The 21,623-nt window shown below is 42.2% G+C and overlaps 1 pseudogene; it reads right to left on the bottom strand.

Moving 5' to 3' along the window:
* Nucleotides 1-19,784: 19,784 nt before the first annotated feature.
* Nucleotides 19,785-20,428, bottom strand: LOC149212701 (delta-1-pyrroline-5-carboxylate synthase pseudogene; annotated as a pseudogene).
* Between the last annotated feature and the right edge of the window lie 1,195 nt (nt 20,429-21,623).

The following is a 21,623-nucleotide window of genomic DNA, read 5'->3' as shown; positions in this document are numbered from 1 at the left end:
GTTTATATTTCATACGATTGCTATTCCATTGACATTGCAGTTCCGTTATGAATTGTGATCGTTACCCTTTCTAACCCGGATTAATACTTGCAGTATCAGACTTAGATTACTGTTTTTATTAATATCTCTGTATGTTGTGTTTATTATTTATTTCAGCACTGTAGGCTCTAAGCGTTGTTCTATATTTCATTGGTAATTGGTTGTCGTTCCATTTATGTTTCTTGTCCAATTTATCCTTTCAGTATTCTGTAGGATAAGGCTGCTACACTTGTTTCTGTAGATTAAGGTGTTGTTTTTCATCAGATTTAGTTGTTGTTACATTTCTTAATTGTTGTTCCATTTCCTGTTGTTTGCGTTATTGATTGCTTTGGTGTGCAGAACGATCTGAAACTGTAGTGGGCATTGGCATTTACTGGCTAGTCCCCAGATTGATGATCTGTTCCTTGATTACTGTTAGTTACATCAGTTTCCAAAGGGATGAGTTATTTTTATTGGACGCTTGACTAGTACATTACTTATTTTTCCAAATGAATGATTTAGGCTTCAAGGTCTTTTGCTGTAAGTAGATTTTCTTTCAAGAATCCGTTCACTCTTGTATTTTCTTGAGCACTATACTACTAGCATTACTCCGAAAAATGACAGCCTCAAACCGAGTACATTCTTTGAGATAACAAATCGTTCCTGGATTGACAAGTTAATGTGAGGTAATTAGAGGTGAAAAAGACCCTTTTTACGGCTCGACACCCACAAAGTTTGGTGATCGTGTTGGACCAACTTGCCAAAGAAGGGAAAGCATGTCACTGGTCTAGCATATTGGCTCATCAGCTGAAGGAACAGTTAAAAACGGCTCGATAGCCACCGAAAGGTATGTAAGAAAATATCTACATGTCCTCCTACATCTTGGATGCAATCTGTGCCTGTCAGGATTTCTCGGGCTTGCAGTGGGCATGGACACCGCAGAGACTGTTGTGAACACTTATTGCAAGATGTTTTCCAAATGCAGATTCGGAGGATTTATCACATGATTTCCCAATCATTTTGTCACTCCAGTCTACAAGATGATATTCGAACGAGATCCAACCTACATGTTGGCAACAACAATGGAGGCACTGATAGAAATAACTGATTAGTATGCCTCATCGTCTGGCACTTTCATATGGATGTACAGTGTGACAAAGTCTCCGTATGTTCTAACGAAGTTTTCCTTGGATGTATTCGTCATGCAAGAAGTAGTGTATCACATCTCTGCAGGATTGACAACTAGGCTACACCGGAAGAAGAAGACACCTTGGCCCGCTCCTCCATTATGCATTGGGATATACGAAATATGGAGTTTCAAGAATGCGGATGTTGAAGTAGAGTAGATGAAGAAGTATCCATTCGACCTCTGGAGTTAAAATCCATATGACCCACATTTTCCTGTGAATGACCATTGCACGAGAGCATAGTTCAACTGGATCCACGGGGCATTTCATTGGGTGGAGGAGGACCCATGGAGATATTGTTACAATTTCTCCAAACCCAATGAAGAGGTTGGCTTCATTGTGGATTGGTTAGTGAAGCAATAGGAAGCAGCATCCCAGAGAGCACCAGAAGGAACAACAGCAACAGAGGAGAACATAACAGTTTGTGACAAGGGCAAGAGGAAGATTGTCAATCGCATGGAGGAAGAGAAAAGTTGCAAGTTCCGAGAAGATCCACTTGTGGGTAAAGAAGCTATGGCTATACATGAAAAGAGGAAACAACGTGACAAGAGAACCACACAAAGGCAGAGAGAGAAGCAGAGAATTGGGGAAACAAAGAAGGATTTGCATGAGTTGAAGGAGAAACTTCTAAAGGAACAAGAGTTGTGCAAACAAGAGAGGGTAGAACAACAACAACAGGTACAGTAGGTGGCATAACATGTGCAGATGGATGAAACTATGCCCATACATGTAGTGTCCTGATTAGAATAGCTGGCATCACGCAGACATGGTGAACCATCATAGGAGAAAGACTTCGCTCGAGAGACAGAGCAAGCACTTGAACATATGGATATGGATATAAAGCAATAGGAGTCAGAGCAAGATACTAACCTCATGCCCCACCAGCAAGAGGTTTGGTGGGCTTCAGTATTGCAGCAATAATGCTGCAACTCCTGGGACTCCCTTCTTTACTCTTATCAACCCGGTAGTTCGTAACAAACTTGGAAGCGACGATGTTGTATGCACAAGTACTAGATCTTGCTGTAGCTATCACTTGGTCAGCTGGCACAAGTCCACTAGAAATTTAAGCCAACTTCTATGAGTTCTGAGAACAAGCTTTCTAACTGATGGATAGAAGCTAACTCAAAGGAGGCTAATCTACCTGCAGAAAGAAACTGGAAAGCTAAAAGGAAACACAAACCCTAGCAAACCCTAATTTTACCAGCTAATCCTACTGATGCAGGAAAGAGGACGAAAGCTACTAAAGGAGATGCCATTAACTGCTAAGAAGGTGAAATGCATGTGTCTAAGCTACTTCTACAGTAAAATCTAAAAAAAACACATTTTTGTATTGGTTTGAGTAAAGTGTGAGAATTGTCACGCATGTGCTTTCACTAGTTTTTGACGGTGCAGAGGTGGATTGGCGAGAGGAAATGCTTGCAGGAGGTGGGAAGGTTAGAAGAGGGCCTAAGGGGTCCCTAGCACCTTTCCAAAGAGTTTCACAGAGTTTGGCTATCAAGAAACCGCTTTCGTGAGCTTCTACAGGAAGTCTGCAGGGGTTGTACAAGATGTTCTGTATTTTCTATAGGATGTTCAAAAATGGGATTTTGGGGGATGGATGGAGAGAGAAAGGTGGAGAAGTGAGTATGGGGGTAGGATAAGGGTGTGAGGAGGTATAGGAATTGGTGGATGGAGCTGAGGAGTGATGAGGATGGCTGGATTTGTTCAAGGAAGAGTGGAGCAATGTTGCATAAAAATATGGAAACTAGGTCAAAGTGAGGAACGTAGCAAATGTGAGGCAAGAATCAGATTGAGGGGATGGAGCAGATGGGATTGATGGAGTACGGGTAGATGGAGAGGTATTACAGGTGCTCTGCAATTTATTTCTCAAACTGAACAAACAATGACTTGGAAAACCAATGACCTAGCTACTTTGCTCTAGTTTGGCCTAAGTAACAACAAGGGAGAGGAGCAGAAGTTTTGGTTGCAATGAAATCACGTGAAATAGCTATGAAATCTAAGCAATCATGAATCTGAACACATAACCACAATTGGTATCAATTCCTGCAAATGAGAATCTAACACTAATGATTGCATGGTGAGGCAAAGAGAGTGTTTTTGTTGGCAGCAAGGTCACCTTTGTCCCAGCTCACGATCCCACTGAGGGAGAGGTGAGATCAGAGGTGCTTGATGGTCTTTTTCTGAAGATCTTCCCTATTATTAACCTATCAACTCAATCTGAACATAAAAAGCCTTTCTAATCATCAATAATGACCTAGGTAACCAGCAAGATTTTAATCTACTTAACAGAAATTAGTTTGCAAAGACATAAAAGACAAATAACAGTACACAAAGGAAGCCTTGGCACTTGGGTTGGGCCCAACCCCAAGAGCTATAGGTTCCTAAGAAAAAAACTCAGAACTGATGCCAAATAAAGCTGCTCTTCATTACTCAAAAATAATCATGTCACAAGAAAGTTATATAGCAGCAGCTACGAAAATGAGCTAAGACAATGACAGCACTATAGTGAAAACCCAACAGTTCAAAAAAGTAACCTGCGAAGGCTGAAAGCCTTTCTATTTGTGCACTAAGAGGGTCCTCAGTAGCCCTCCTTAACTCAAGAGGCTCGACTGTTCAAACTGTCAGTAAACAGTCACTTTTCACAAAGCTGCTTGGCTGCCTTTAGGATTCGTTTTGGTGGCCTGTTGAGGTCCGAGTTGAGGGTGGATATTTCGAGGAAGGGCCATTTAATGCAAGAGACACCCTTCCTACGAATCCTCACCCTTGTTCCTTCATGCTTGGCTATCATCTGGCTCATAATTTCTTGGCCTTGTTCCAAAATTTGTCCAAAAAATTTGAAATAACCACATATTAGCCTTCTTGGTAAAGTGACAACCCTCATTCGTTCAAATACATAAATATACTCAAAAAACATGCATAAACTATGAAAAATGGTGGATTGATGAAGAACAGTAGGCAAAATGAGCCCAATAAGTTACCCACTTTTGGGGCTCATCAAGGTCGACCTACTAGGTTCACCACATCTAGAAGAGGCGCAAGTCTCAAACGACCAAGGAGACACTGAGATCCTTGGAGGTCAGTCAGAAGGAGAGATGCACACAATCTCATTCGACGAGTCTCAACATAGAGCTGTGCAGTCTCACAGAGTGTCAGCTTCGGACGATCATACATGTCCTGCACAAGTTGAGGAATGAGTGATCGTGTCTGATGTGTGCAAACATCCAAAACCCTTGGCCGACACTACCATAGCATATGTCGAAGCCACTAGTAAAAGTGTTCACTTTCTCATAACTGAGAATGAGCAAATGGATAAGGATTCAGATGTCCAAGAAAGGAGGACAGATGGCTACAATATCCACCTGAGCAGAATTGAACAAGGAAATACTAGATGAAGTACTATCCCTTGACACAATTATCAATGCGTTGTATTCCAAGTTTGGTACTGTGCATAAGGAAGTCGTCCATCTCAACGGATGGTAGTAATGATGTCCAAGAAGAGCATGTATCTTGTCGAACGTTCTTACTGTTGTGGATTACATGTAAAAATGGATGATGAGATACAAGGCAGCCCCGCTTCACTTGCCTAAGATGATGAAGCCCAGAGCAGTCGAGCTGAAGGCACACATCCGAATTTAGATCTGGAACTATGAAGAGCCCCTACAACTCATAACTAGTCTACAGGCTTCCCATGCACGTGTATTCAAGAGTATGGATGTTGTTGTGCACCCACATGTGATCCCATCTATTGGGACTCTCACCCAGGCGAAGACAAAGGCATAGGTTAGACTAGAGCTTGACTCTTATCTCGATGAGTTGATGTGCATAGCCACCAGCCCAGACTTTTCAATCAGTGTAGACACCAAGCACAACTATGTTGTTGGTCCAACAACTCTCAAGAAAATGATGCGCATGCTTTCAGACGAGTTGGACAGAGAAGCCCGAGTAGTGTACAAGGATTCTATGTAGGCAAGAGTCAGGCTCCAAAAAGATGTCACCTTGGAGCACACGATCACTATCATGAACTACTGATCTTGTAATTAGTTCGCTACTGTCAACCAAAATTAAGATGCCAAAGAGTTCATCTTCCAACAATTATCCGAGTCATAGTGATGTCTTGGATGGATTTCTCAAGCCATTTTGTGTGACATGGGTACATGTGCATTGTAATGTAACGTCATGTCAAGTGTAAGTTCAAGTGTCGATATTTGGATGTAACAATCATAAAGTAGATGAAGAGTCATGAGGGTAGATGAACTGTCACAAAGGGAAATGTCAAGGGTCACCCCACCCTTTACTATAAATAGAACCTCATAACTCATTGTAAATGCTTTTGGTCAGCCAAGTTTCCTATAGGACTATCTTATATAGAGCTTGGACAATATTGTAACTAGGCTTGGCTTCTCCACTACGCAGAGCTAGTACATCTCTTTGGAGCAGCAAGTGATTGTGGCTATAAAATTTTGTTGTTGGAACTATTGGTTGGACATGGATGTATTGTACGAGGAGAACTTACACTTCTTAATATAACAAGAACCGTCATGTTTCATGCATATGTTTTATTGTATTTCAGATATCTGTTTACTCTAAATGATATATGTATCTGTTTGCTTACGTGTGCATGTATATCTATTTCTGTGTATGTATGTATGAATCTTTTTGAAATGTTTTGTTGGTTTAACCATCAATTTGGATTTCCAGCTAAATTTCCTTCCATGTTTTGATTCATCTTTTCTCGTGTGGTGCCTTCTTAACTGCGTGCTATCAAAGGTTTCCAAGGGGCGCACTCATCTCAATCCTTGTGTTTTGGAACCTCTCATGACCCTTCCTTGGCTTGCTGCATATGTCACACCCTTGCTACCATCAAAGACATCTTACTTGCATCTATGCGAAATCAAGGTGAAGGCATTACCATATGACCCACTATTGGGACTCCTACACCAAACAGTGTGAGGTCTAATTGGGACTTCTTACCAGGGAGATCCCCTGACATGTTGGCAGGTCTAACACTGTCAACATTTCTGGTGCTAGAAGGAGGGCCAGATGACAAGCTGTATCCTCTCATCCTATTTTTAACCTTTTCATATCTATCATGGAGTCTTGCACTCTCCTCCCTCCACGATGTTTTTCACATACCGAATCTGTTACCATCATGGGTGAGTTTTTCGATCTCTTGTCCACATACACGTATGATGGTGAAGGCAAAGTGGCATCGCCTGAGTTCTTACATGAGTCTCTTTCCATGCTTGATGAGGAAGATGGATGCTCTGACGAACAAGCCAGTTTGTTGCTTGCATACACACTTCGCGAATCTCCACATCAGTGGTTGTGAAACCTACCAGCTGATAGCATGACTCACTTGAGCACTTCTATGATCTCATTGAAGACACTTTCTATCATTTTTATCCAGAACATCTTGACCAAAAAATATTACAACAACGGAAGGCTCCTCATGAATCACCTATGGATTCTTGGCAACGCTTCCATGATTTGCAGTTTAAAGGTCCGAAGAGCGAGATGAAATTTTCCTATATTTGGGACAAATTCGAGTACTGTCTTAAGAAATTTTCTCATCCCAAGAAGAAGTTTGAACTCAAGCCTCACTCAGCATTCTTCAGTGATGGAACTGTCCAATCTCAAACAAAGACTATCACTGTCACAAGTGACTATCCGCCATTCCCTCATCAAATAGCTCCACCACTGCAGAGTGATGCAGGAGATCATGCTCACACATTAGTTCAGCTATCACATCCTCCCAACATCACTTCGCTTAAATTTCGCGCAAATTTGGCTGTGAGTCGATCGAGCTGTCATATGAATTTTGTTCCACAACCTCTGTCTTTGTACTCGACTAGTCCTTTGGATGATATTGTCTTGTGTTCTTCCATTCCGGACTCTACTCTTGTTGTGAACAAGGATCAAGCCACTGACAGAGTTGGTGTTGCATAGCCAACATGTGCTACCATTCATGAAGAGTATCACTGGGAGCTTGAGCATCAACACTCAGCAAAGGACGACTCCCTTCCATCCGAGCCTCCTTCATTCTTTCCTGACATTTTAGTGAACATGCCATCCATGATTTTGCATGTGTATCTTCATCTACGGATGCATCCATTGTTGATCACTGGCAGGATACACAAGATGTCAGTCCATCATCTAAAAACAGAGAGGATAAGTTATTCATTGAAAATCCACTCGATCTTTCATCTGCCTTTTCCACAAACACAGAGGATGGATTTGTTCGCTTCTCATCTGCACCTTTGTTTGGTTCATCAGATCATAAGGATGCCGAGGAAATCATCGATTTTTTTTATCGTCGCTATCCTGATCCATTTACTTGCATATTCGATCACGATCATGTTTCTATTGCAGTTGATTTTTCAAAGCCACCAGTTTATGAATACCTATCTGATGATTAAGTAGAAACACCCCAGGCTGTCGAGGCACTTTAGCCCGAGCTGATGGTTATGTCAGGCCCTTGTGTCCTGAGGTTGGTTTCACTTCCGATCATGAAATTGTTCAAACACCTGAGGCTTCTCACCACTCATCTATATGCATTGAAGATCCATCTCACATAGAGGTCATGCTTCCTCCACTCGAACTGCATGATCCTATTTCTCATGCATTGGAAGAATCTTACATAGCAAGAACACGTGCATGACACAAGTTGTCTTTGTTTCTTTCGTTTGCTTGCATGTCACAGTCAAGAATGTGCGTATGCTTCATAGCTACATGCAATGTTGCACAACACCATGATAAGTCCACAAACTGCTTGTCATGTACTTGCACTCACTTATGTCTTGTGGGCACTTTTAAACATGAGGTGTGTTTGTATTTATTGTTATATCCTTCTTTCTTGCTGGTCTGCACAACCAGGTTGCTCGCAAACTGGGCCTTCACCAACATGGGTCAACCGATGTGCCAGTGGCTGCATTGGAAATATCACTTCATGTGATCAGGCCCATGCACCATTAGTTTAGGTGTAGGAGTAGTGTTTGCTTTTTGTTGTTTGCTTGCATGGTTGCTTATTTGCTTTGTTTGTTTGTTTTTCTGCTTGCTTCTTTTCCTACTCGCTTTGATTTAGCTTTTTCTTCTACTTCTACTTTTCTTTGTTGTTTTTTTTTTTTTTTTTTCGTAGGTTAGTTTCGCATGAAACCATGTATGACTCTTGAAACAAGGTGGGTAAGGTACAAGAGGTCTTGTACAACTATCACTACTTAGTTATTTGTCATCCTGCCTCTATATGAAGAACTTGTTACTTTTAGTCCATGATACGTCAATGGACAATATGTATTGTTCGGAGTGAACCTTGGTGAAAACAGAATGCTTTCACGCTAACTAGTATCACCTACTCTAGTCGTTTGTTTTTGGGTTAACCCTTTTCATCTCAGTCAGGTAGAGTAAGGTGCAAGGGAAAACCTTGACAGGCACGTTAGAAGTATAATAAACTACTTCTCTATAGGAATAACCTCTTTTTCTCTCAATAAGGTGGAATCCCTCTTCCACCTATGAAATGAATAAGTGCTATGCACAGTTATAAAATATGGAAAAGGAAAAATTGAAAAGTGAAAATTTTCAAAAATGAAAATGAAAACAACGAAAGAAGAGAAGGGTTTCCTATGCAGAGAAGTGATGCAAGTAAGTCTGCGGGGTACTAACCAGGCTCGCTAGCAGCAGAGCCATGCTTGTGTTCCAATGTGACTCCGTCGGTGTACTATCCAAGCTTGCTAGTAGCAGAGCAACACCAGAGATGAAACTAAGACTCTCATGAGTATACTACTTGTGCACCCATATAAACCTCTACCCCAATCGAAACAATTATGTTGCCTTGGCTTGGAATGTGTGTCAATCGACCAATAGCTTGGCAGATGCTACATCTTATAATCAAGCTAGTGTGGAAACCAAGATGAGCTAAGGACTGCACAATACTTTAGGAGGTGTTAGAATTTTTTTTCATGAACAAGGTCCATTCAGAGAGTTGGAGTTCTACCAGTGTATCGCCAAATGTTGTAGCAGCTACAACCACCTCCAAATCTTTTTCCTTAGCTTCGTTTTGGAGCCTCCCTACCAACATTTCACATCAACATGTCTTGCTTCATCAAGTACACAAGATTCAGTGCTTTTGTTGTAGAGTGATAGCTTGTCCATCAGAGCTTATTTCATTCCCCTCACAGGTTTTTCTTCTGGACTTGGTCCAGCTACAGGCTGAGAAACTCCCTCAATAAATTGTGCAATTCTGGACAGAAAGTAGTGTTCCCTCTAGAAATTGTGCAATTCTATCTAGTAGCCTGTTGGGCTCCATAATTGTGCAAATTTGCTAGTCAAGCCTCATAGAGAAAATTGCACAAATCTTCCCAGCAGGGCTCCTCAACCCAGGAATTCCGCAATTCTGGGCAGCATTTAGCTGCTCTACCTAGAAATTGCGCAAAGCGAACTAGGCAACCAACCCAACTTCCTTCCAGAAATGTGCATTTTTCCCCAACAGTTGAGCAAGCTCTTGATGTGTAGTTGGGTTAACCAGTTCCACCCCGGACCAAAGAAAGTTCACTTGCATGCATGACTTGTTTTCTTCCCATAATAGAAAACGGAAACATGCAAAAGGCATCCCTTGATTTAGGGATCTATTTTTAGTAGCTATAGGTTACATGAAAATATCTTTTTAGAATCTTTCCTCCAAGTGTCGCTTTTTCCTAGATGTGTGGAATTCACGTCATGAGCCCAAACTTATTTATTTGATGCATCAGAGCTCATTTCTTCACATTGGTCTTCGAGCTCTGACATCCCACAGGACATCTAGGACTCTTCGACACATCTAGCTCAAATATTCACAAGTAAGTGGTCTCAACTTGTCTTTCTCAACATTTCTGTCATTTTTTGTGTTTTTTCTTGTATGACCATTGTTTTCTTAATTGTTGTGAATGCTTTCTATCGATTAAATGTATAATAGCTTGTACTAGCACCGTTTCAATTTTAATTAGTATCTCACTATTATCGCATGCATGAAACTGTTTGCATGAATGGTCGTTGATTTGGTGACTTGCTTCACCCACATGCATGTTTTTCTCTTTTCTAAATATTTCATTCAATGTTTGCATGCACGATAAATAACTTCTGCTTACACTTAGTATCACCATGCATTCACTTTCACATTTGCTTTCAGTTGCCCGTCGCCAGGTCTGGGCAGCCTTGGCCCCAACTCTACCTCAACAAGACATCATTATGCAATCTGGAGAGGGAAGGCTCTATCTTCCTTTCAGAAAATGCACATTTCTTTCCAATGACTGTCCTCCAGGCTTGCTTTGCGTAATTTGGAGGGATAGTGACTGCTGGCCCAGAAATTTGTGTAATGCAGTCACTGAGCCTGCAACCATTGCCAGCTGGAATTACGCATTGTTCAAATCAAGTAGCCAGTCATGCCTCCCAAATAGCCCAGATTGCATTTTGGATATTTCTAGCAACTAGTCACCCAGCCTCTTAGACGAAATTTTCTAATCCTTGCAAATCAATCCCCAGGTATGTGTTATGTCATTCCGCAGATTTGCTTTGGATTTTGCTAACATATTTCTTGCCATGCATGTCGCTTTGTTTCCAGATCTTTTAGGTGCTCATCCTTCTCTTAGCAGTACAGGATCAATGACCTCCAAGAGAGCAAGATCAAAGGACACAGACGGAAGTGCAACTGGAGCAACAGTTGAGCTAGTGTCCACAAGTCTATTGCTCTATGAAGATATCAAGTTGATTCTAGACAAGGACATCAAGCTGAAATGGCAAGAGGTCAATGATGCATTTGCAGGCACATTTGGGGAAGACCTCAAAGACCACCAGGTATATGTGAACATCCACAAGTCTAGCTTGTATCAGATTGCATGCAAATACCCCGCGTTCCCATGCATAGACATGATACACTGGATCGTCTCGCACATTGATCCTGAGACGATGACCTTGAACAGTTTCAGTGGAAAGGAGATTACAACCTTCACGGCACATGATTATGATGAGATGTATCATATGTCAGAGCCTGTGGTCATCATGGAGACTCCCTTCAACATACCCAACAACAATGCCAACTCCAGAGACATTTTGAAGAACTGGGTGAAGGAGCTGGATAGATTCAGGATGACACCCAACTAGGTATACAAGACGAAGATACTACGGAAGGCATATCAATACTTGCTCATCTTTGCATGTCAACTGTATGGCTAAGAAAACACGGAAACCTTCACACAGAGTTAGGTGATCGTGCTAGACCAACTGGCTAGAGAAGGTAAAGAATGTAATTAGTCTAACATATTGTCTCATCAACTAAAGGAACCAGTAACAATGACTCGACAATCGCCCAAAGGTATGCAAGCAAATATCTACATGTCCGCCTACATCTTGGATGCAATCTATGCCTGACAGGATTTCCCGAGATTGAAGTTGGCATGGACATTTACAGAGACTGCTGTGAATCTTATTGCAAGATGTTGTCCGAATGTAGCTTAAGACGGGTTATCACACGACTGTCTCATCATTTTTTCGCCCCAGTCTACAAGATGATATTCGAATAGGATCCACCCTGCACATCGACAGTAGCAATGGAGGCACTGATAGACATAGCTAATTGGTATGCCTCACCGTTTAGCACCTTCATACGTATGTACAGCGTGAATAATCCTCCACATGTTCTACCGAAGTTTGCCTTGGACATACTCGTCATGAAAGAAGTAGCATATCACATCTTGATAGGATTGATAGCTAGGCTACACAAGAAGGCACCTTAGTCTACTCTGTTAATGCACATCGAGTTATACAAGATACGGAGTTTCAAGCATGCAGATTTCAAAGCAGAGCAAATGAAGAAGTATCCACTCGACCTCCGGAGTTACAATCCATATGACCTGCATTGTCTTGTGGAAGATCACTTTGCGAGAGTACAATTCAAATGGATCTACAGGGCATTTCATTGGGCGGAAGAGGACCCATGGAGGTATTTCTACAGTTTCTCCAGGGCAAATGAATAGGTCAGGTTCAATGTGGAATGGTTAGAGAAGCAACGTGAAGTAGCATACCAGAGAGCACCAGAAGCAGCAGCTGCAGTAGAGGTGAACATACCAATGCATGACAAGGGCAAGAGGAAGATTTTCAATCGCATGGAGGTAGATCAAAGCTACAAGTTTCGAGGACACCCACTTGTGGAGAAAGAATCTATGGCTATATAGGAAAAGAGGCAACAACACAACAAGAGAACTGCGCAAAGTTAGAGAGAGAAGCAGAGAATAGAGGAAACATAGAAGGAATCGCATGAGTTGAAGGAGCAACTCCGGAAGGAACAAGAGTTGTGCAAACAGGAGAGGAAGCACAACAACAATAGCTACAACAGGGGGTGAAACATGTGTAAACAGATGAAACTGCTCCCGTACAGGTAGTGTCCTCATCAGAACAACTGGCATCAGGAAGACAGGGTAAACCATCACAGGAGTAGGACTTCACTCGAGAGATAGAGCAAGCGCTTGAACAAATGGATACAAATATGGAGCAATAGGATTCAAAGCAAGATATCGACCTCGTACCTCACCATTAAGAGGTCGACCTACCAACTTCATCGCACCTAGAATAGGATCAAGTCACAAGTGACCAAGGAGATATTGATATCCTTGGAGGTCAGCCGGAAGGAGAGATGCACAACATCTCATTCGATGAGTCTCAACATAGAGTTGTGCAGTATCGCAGAGTGTCGACTTCAGACAATTGTACATCTCTTGTGCAATTTGAGGAATGAGTGATCGTGTTTGATGTGCAGAAACATCTAGTAGTCTTGGCCGATGCTACAATACAATATGGTGAAGTCACTAGCTCAAGTGTTCGCTTTCTGATAGCTGAGAATGAGCGATTGGATAAGGAGCTTCAGATGGCCAAGCAAGGAAGAGAGTTGGTTACAACATTTTCCCAAGCAGAATTGAAGAAGGAAATACTAGATGAATTATTTTCTCTTGACATATTTATGCGGGCATTGTATTCCAAGTTTGGTACCGTGCATAAGGCAGTCGTCCATCCCAACGGATGACAGCAGCGATGTGTAAGAAGAGCACGTATCTTGTCAAACGTGCATGCTGTTGTGGATTACATGCATACATGGATGATGAGATACAAGGGAGCCCAGCTTTACTTGCCTAAGATGATGAAGCCTAGAGCGGTCGAGCTAAAGGCACGCATCCGGAGTCATATCTAGAACTATGAAGAACTCCCGCAACTCATTACTAGTCTATAGGCTTCCCATGCACTTGTATTCAAGAGTATGGATGTTGTGGTGCACGCACATGTGATCCCATCTATTGGGACTTTCACAGAGGCGAAGATAAAGTCACAAGTCCAACTAGAGCTTGACTCATACTTTGAGGAGTTGATGCGCATAGCCACCAGCCTAGACTTGTAAACCAGTGCAGACACCATGCATAAGTACGTTGCTATTCCAGTAGCTCTCAAGGCAATGATGTGCATGCTTTTAGACAAGTTGGAAAAATGAGCCCAAGTAGTGTACTAGGATGTTATGGAGGCAAGAGTCAGGTTCCAGAAAGATGTCACCTGGGAGCACACGGACACTAACACAGACTACCAATCTTGGCATCATTTCGCTACTATCAACCATAATGAAGATGTTGAAGAGTTGGTCTTCAAATAGTTTTCTGAGTCATAATGATGTCTTGCATGGCTTGCTCAAGCCATTTTGTCTCACATGGGTACATGTGCATTGCAATGTAACGTTATGTCAAGTGTAAGTCCAAGTGTTGATAGTTGGATGTAACAGTCATAAAGTAGATGAAGAGTCCTGAGGGTAGATGAACTGTCACAAAGGGGAATGTCAAGGGTCACCCCACCCTTTGCTATAAATAGAAATTCATAACTAATTGTAAAGGCTTTTGGTCAGCCAAGCTTGCTATAGTACTATCTTAGAGAGAGCTTCAACAATATTGTAATGAGCCTTGGCTTCTCCACGTGTAGAGCTAGTACATCGCTTTGGAGGAGCAGGCGATTGTGGTTGTAACATTCCATTATCAGAATTAGTGGTTGGAAATGGATGTATTGTATGACCGGAACTTACACTTCTTAATATAACATGAGCCAGCACGTTTCATGCATATGTTGTATTGTATTTCAGCTATTTGTTTACTCTAAATGGTATATGTATCTGTTTGATTACACATACATGTATAGCTATTTTTGTGTATGTATGTATGAATCTTTCTCAAATCTATTGTTGGTTTAACCATCACTTTGGATTGTCAGCTAACTTGGCTTCCATGTTGTGATGCATCTTTGCTCATGTGTTCTCTTCTTAACTCCATGCTATCACAGGTTTCCAAGGGGCGCACTCATCTCAACCCTTGTGTGTTAGAGCCTCTAATGCACCTTCCTTTGCTTGCCACATATGTCATGCCCTTGCTACCAATAGAGACATCTTACTTCCCTCTGTGCGAAATCACGGTCAAGGAATTACCATATGACCCACCGTTGGGATTCCTATACCAGACGGTCTAAGGTCTAATTGGGACTTCTTAACAAGGAGATCCCCTAACATGTTGGTGGTTCCAGCACCATCAACACAGAGATTTTACAATTTTACGTAGAGATCCTAACCTTTTTTATTTCAACTATACATTGTGTGATGAAGCTACCGGCTTAATAGGCAAGACAAAGAGCTACTCTATTCCGATAACAACCTTTTTCCTTTTAAATTTTTTCTCCTCTCAAATTCCTTACAATAGTAATAGCAAATGAGTTGATGGGCTTGGTTTAATAAAAGAGAATGGGAGTATTTCTCTTATTTCTCCAACAATGTCAAGAAAAAATTAGTGGTGGTGTTTGCATTGGGAGTTTACTTCACACTTTTGAAACAAATAAGCAGCTATATTTGAATAAAATGGTGTTCATCTAGGTTATTTAATTATTTATTTTGAAGTAGACAATATTGAAAAGATAAAAATAATTTTTTCTTTTTGGTGTTATAAGATTTTATTTTGAATAGATTTTCCAAGTAATTTATGGCAATAAGTATTAGTTATTGTTGGAAGAGAAATGCAAGTTCTTCATTATGCAAATGAATACCTTCTTGCAAGTCCACGAATGTTTGAAACCAGTGGAGAATGACTTTTCAGAACTAGATCAAGCAATTATGCAAGCCATGTCTGATGGCGAAGGAAACCAACTTGCACGAATAAGAAAAAAGAGAACAAGGCCAAGTTTTGCTTCACAACTTATTGTATGACTCAAATTTTGCTTAAGAAGAAGTCCGAATTGGAATTCAAATAATTGAAAAACCCGAATTTATCAAATTACATTGCATAGTTGAGAGTTACTAACTCAAAAGAAACGAAAAAAAATCTCAAAACAAACTGAACGTAAATTCACAGCTTCTAATCTTCCTCAACTCCTGTGGAATTTGTCTGTTGTTTCGTTTTGACGTTACGTTTTTTTTCAAACATGTAGTACATTATTTCTATTTCATTTCATTTCATTTCGCTCCTGACATAGATATGGCTATTTCCAAGATTTATTGATCGTATGGTATTGAAAGTCACAGGTTTTGTCGGAATTTCCTACTTGCGAGGATTCACTTAACTTCGTATGGGAAATAACTTGGAAAATGCCTTATAGTGTTAACCGTCCATTTTGGCGGCCATGCATCCGTATGATGGAAAGACAAATGCATGCAAGTTGTGACCCATCTCAGTCGGTCAGCAATCATCACAGAAGAAAGAGAAAATAGGTTTAGTGATATACACTTAAAACCAACTTCATCGAACCAAAATGATGGTCAAAAGTTTATTGCTAATCCGTGGATGAGCCACAATAACATCTCCCGACTGAGCCGCTAACTGATGTCAATCACTAAATGGCAACAAAAAATGAATTCGAATTTGTTGGAAGAACAGCTTCACTTCTCTGATCGAAGAGGGTTAGATATCGATTCAACAAACATTACAATTTTGAGAGTACATATGCCAAATTTCACGTCAACAAGTATTTTCTGCATGTAAGTTGCACGTTGGAGGTCTGAGTTCCATCCAAAGACGTATAAATTGGTTTGCACTTCCCTGTTTGGGTTGCTCTCTTTACTTTCAAAATGATGGTGACCGCAAAAGGAATATTGAAAGGTTAATCATAAACATTATCGATGTTAATGCTAAAGTTTAAGGATGCCAATGTTAAATTGTGATTGATAGGAGAAGTAATTAATATATAATTTTGTTTATTTTCACTTGAAATTATAAGGCATTTAAATTTTATACATTAGGATTATTTTTTATTAACAAAAATTAATTATAAACAAATTATAAATTAAGAAAAGTTTTTTTGGTAATATTACATAAGAGAAATTTTTTTGCCAACACCTTTTTAACCAACAAGTGTGGTTTATCATCATGACTAGATGAAGAGATAGACCATGGAAAAAGCTTAAATAAAAAGCATTGTAGACATCATGACTAGATGAAGAGATAGACCATAGAAAAAGCTTAAATAAAGAGCATTGTAGAGACATAATTTCAAGTAACGGTTATATTTGAACAATAACATTTAGATTGTTTTTTTTTTCTCTGTAAGACTAGTCTAATTTATATTACAAAAATAAAAAATTACATCAAAATTACACCAGGGCCGTGGCCCTGCATCTCCAGCGAGATTTTCTCCATGAAAGACCCTTCTGAGTAGCATCATTACAAAACAGAGACATCTGAATCGATATAGCCAGCGATTGAATCGACACAATAAGCTTGTAAACCGCCACAATGGACATGTGAACCGACACGGTGGATTGACAAACCGACACAATGGACACATTGACTGACACGGTGGACATATAATCCGACATGGATGACACATAGACAGATTGACAAAGAGAGCAGTAAATCGACAAAGAGCTTGAGAGACAAACAAAGAGTTGCTTTCCTGGCAGCGGAGGACAGAGTGACGGAGGAACTAGTCCTCATCGGTTGTATGGGGCTCATCCTTCGCCGGTCCTTTGAGCTTCTGCGAGACCTCCGCATCCTTCGCCGGTCCTTTGAGCTTCTGAGAGCCCTCCATTTCCGAGCGCAGCGGCCGCTGAACCGGCTCACTAGGGCCAGCTTCCTCAGCTTGAGTTGCTTTGGTTGGCCTCCGCATATCAACCGCGGGGACCTGCATATCAACCACTGGCACGCCCAGGTTGTCCAGAGGCCCTCTGTGACTATTACAGTGTTCCACCATGACGGAAACTATAAGTGTGTTGTTCTCCAGCGTGCAAGGAATACGATAACGAACAGCCGGGTGCTCCAAATGACCGCATTCAGGAATTTCTCCCCACCCACGCACAGTGCCGCGTCCAACAGTTCTGTATGAGCCTCTGTTGTGCTCAGAAGCAATTTCCGCCGAGGAGGAGGGCGAATTGACTGGGCGCTGAGTGGCTGAGCGGCCCCTAGAACCTCCCCGTCGACTGCTCATCCTGGGCCTCTCCCTCTGCATTGTCAAATTACCCTTCGGACAAGAATTCCACTGAGTAATTGTGCTCTGAACCAGGGAATGTTCCTCCTCTGCTAACGTCTGCTCGGAATTTTTGCAGGAATGAATCCAGGCGACCGGGGGAGCGGAGATAATGAGCGCCATTTGCCTCGATCTCTGCTGCACAATGAATGCCCTCTGAACCAGCCATAAAACCAGCAATAAAGCCGAGTTAACGGAGCCTCCCATCACATTTAATTCCTCTGCGATCTGGTGTGTCGTGGCTCGTCCGGGCTTACACCTGCCCACGTGACGAGCCTCTTCCGACACCTGCCTATCGCGCCATGTCATCACCCGCATCCGGGAAATAACATTTAGATTGTTATATTAATTTATTAATATATTAAAAATAGATATTATTAAGTAACGTCTATATTAAACCGACAGTTTTTGAAAAATAATATTTAAATAATGATATTAGATTATTTATACAGTTTTTGATAAAATTGCAGTCACTCAAAATATATTCTATTAATTGTTGAATGAGGAAATTACACACATATTTATACAATCAATAGTCTCAAGATAGGAATGCTATCTTAGACGTACAGTAGTGTGGTTGAGAGATTCTCTCAACCACACACTAAACTAGGAGAAACTATATTCTAGCTTATTCCTATTATGTAGGAACAAACTACTCAATTAGGAAATTACAACCATAGACAAGTAGGAATTAATTATTTCCAACTCCCCCCCTTAATGACTACTTGTCATGATAGTCAAATCCACCATCATCACATGAATTGCATGTACAAAAGCTCCAAAAACATAGTTTTCCGTCTTCGGACAGATCCACAATCTGCAAATTTGGCGTTTGCAATACAGCCGAAGAATTGATCTGATCAAAATTGATCCGATCCGCCTCTCCCGGATAGATCTGTAACTTCTCTGATCCTGCACCCCTTGCAGACCGTCAAACGAAGTTGAGGCTTCTCGCAGATCCCCTCGAAGGTGAATTGGCGCATTCCTTAAAAAATCCCGCACCTATTGGCGTGACTAATGGCCTAACATACGTGCCAGTTGGCCTTCCTGGCATTTCTGTTAGCGCGAAAAACACCAATCTCCTTCTACTCAGAGCAAATCATCTGAGTCTGAGCCAGGTGTTACTGCAGTCCACCTGCTCCTACGAGCACAAAGCTCCTGTGTACACACAGCCACAAAGGCACCTCAAGCCACATAGGCGATTCAGCCACAAAGGCACTTCAGTCACAAAGACTATATAGATGGTTTCTGGCTCACCACCAACCATTCAGCCACAAAGGCAAGCTGCCACCACCGGGCAAGTCCGATTTACCACCACCGGGCAAATCCGCCAACTTCAATATGCCACCACCGGGCAAAACACTGATCTGCTTCCACCGAGCAGAAATCTCCACGTGCCACCACCGGGCAACTCCTGTAGCCACTAAGGCTCTATAGATGGTTTCTGGTTCACCACCAACCGTCACATTACAGTGACAAAAGATGGTTTCAGGCTGACCACAAACCATTACAAAGTGGTTTTGAGATCACCACGAACTTTCAAATGCCTTTACAAGGCTTACATTCAACATTTGGAGTTTCTAGTACATACAATGACTATTACAATAATATGCTAGGGAGTCTATTCCACAAACCACACTAAAACAAAAAATCTACTTTGTTGTCCACCATAACTGTTGTTGCTGCTCCTTTATCCCAAGTTCACATCTTGGGCATCTTTGTCAAATAAATTCTTGGAACTTCCATGAACCTGTCATTCGTTAGAGTCGCGAATTCTAACAAAATAACTTCATATTGAGGTCCGGAATCTCAATATGTATATCAATTTAAATTCCAAAAAATACTTCACCAAAAAACATTTACCCAAGTATGATCCACATACTGATCCACAGTTTTCAGGCCACACATCGGGCACCAAGCTGCCACCGGCGAAAAACGAGAGCCAATGCAACCCCGTCCAACACGCAAATCACTGCGCGGCTGCAACCTCTGTCAGTCTTCTCCTCGGCACAACTAGTTTACTGTTCCAGCCACGAATTGCGCTGAGCCAGCCACGAAAGAATACAATCGGTATGGTAGATGTGTTTACACGTCATCTTTATGGAAAAGAGTACCTAAACGCTCCCCTTGCAGCACTCTCAAAGCTCCATCAGCAGCAAACCCACTGGTAATAACAACTCGAATGCCAGCTTCAGCAACATGACAAGGAGGACCCCTGGAGGACCACAGTAGCATCCTCATATGGAGCTTTCCTTGTACTAACTGCATCATTTTCATTGAAAAATTGGAATTACCCGGAGCTCCAGCAAAGAAGTTACAGTATGATTCAGTTGTCTTCTGAACTCTGGGTCTTTGAACTCATTGTCAGTTACAAGAAGTTGGGAAGAAGCAACATCCAGCTGGCTAAATAAACTGTCGTACAGAGCCATCAGGCCACTCTGGCCAACAGCAGCACATGGCTTTCTATCAAGTTCAACTTGTGGTTTCTGGAGATCTACAAAACTGCTATTAATCAGTCTTTGGTAGCGAAGCCTCTGCCGACCAATCCCTACTGCACCCGAGGTCACAAGTATAACCTCAAGGCCGACTGACATCAGTTCTTTAACCTGCTCACATAAGGAACCAAGGCGACCCAAGGCAAGCCCTCCATTAGCTCTAGTGACGACAGTAGTGCCAACCTTGATTATAACTCGCTTCGCATTCTTGACAAAAGCACGAGAAGGATCCATGGCTGCCTGTGCCTCCGGCGGCGGCTGCGATTACCATAGGCCAGAACCAAGAAAAAGATAGATGAGAATATGGGTCACTTCATTTTTAATTTGGCCGACTGCGTCCATACGTAACAGGCGTCCAGATCTGACACAGCTTCAGATCACTGGCAGCTCCCTCTAGCGATTCTGATACAGAGGACTCCTCACTCTTTTCTCCAGCGATTCCACGGCTAACAGAGGCTCCAATCGGCCCCGGCAGCCATCAGCATCTCCATGGACAGATTTCCTCCGCGCGGATCTCACACCTTCCACGGCAGTCCGCAGGTCAATTCTCCACCATGGGCTTCACAGATCCACACTCCATGCTGCTGCCGATCTCCGTGCAGCCTCAATCGGTTGGATCTTCACCACGGGCCACGAGCTGGTTACTTGTCTGTCCTCAGTTTTCTACGCAACGATCCGCCAGGATAATACGCCACATACCTTGGGCCTCCCTCTTTTGGCAGCACCACAATCTTTGGTTTTTCCCTCTCGTGCGCAGCCTCAGTCAATTCCTCTGAAGTTCGATTCTACCACAGCCACCGAACTCCTTGGTAATCCCAGCGCTGCACACATCCACAACTTTTCTCAAATTGTGCTGACCTATATCTTATTTCAGCTGTGCGATCTCACACAACCCTCCTCCTTGCAGCCTCCTTCACTCAGATGGCATAGCTCCACTTTAAGGGGCGATCTCAACATCACCAGACAATCTGAACTGATGTTGTTCTGCTTAGCGGGCCTCAAGCAATCATACAGCAGCCTACACCGAACAGAATCTGGCCTCCTCTATTTTGCCGACCCTTGCAACATAAACATGCAGCCGATTTCTCCCATGATCTCGGCCTCCTCACAACATAGGACTCCTTGGCGTACACAACAGTCTTCTCAGCGCTTCTGCGCGCAACAGTCACATGGAAATCTACACCAGATCCGACCTCTCTCAGCCCACTATGCACAGTGATCATCACACAGGGTCACCACACAGCTATCGCAGCACAATTTTTGTTGAGCAACTCCGCCCTCGTGGTGATCCGAGCCTCTGCACCTCCTGGTGATCTGGCCTCTGCACCTCCTCTAGGCATCCAACTACTTCCACGCGGCTTCACGAATTGGCACACATCTCCTCCCACTGGCAGACACACCGCGGATTGCGCAGTCAATCCGACCTCTC

The sequence above is a fragment of the Pinus tabuliformis genome, chromosome 1_1 (genome assembly GCF_031772625.1).
Source record: "Pinus tabuliformis cultivar Carrire ecotype Pingquan chromosome 1_1, CPIR1, whole genome shotgun sequence".
Taxonomy (NCBI): Eukaryota; Viridiplantae; Streptophyta; class Pinopsida; order Pinales; family Pinaceae; genus Pinus; species Pinus tabuliformis.
Note: the sequence above shows the minus strand (reverse complement) of the source record. Positions and strands in the feature narration are given on the sequence as shown.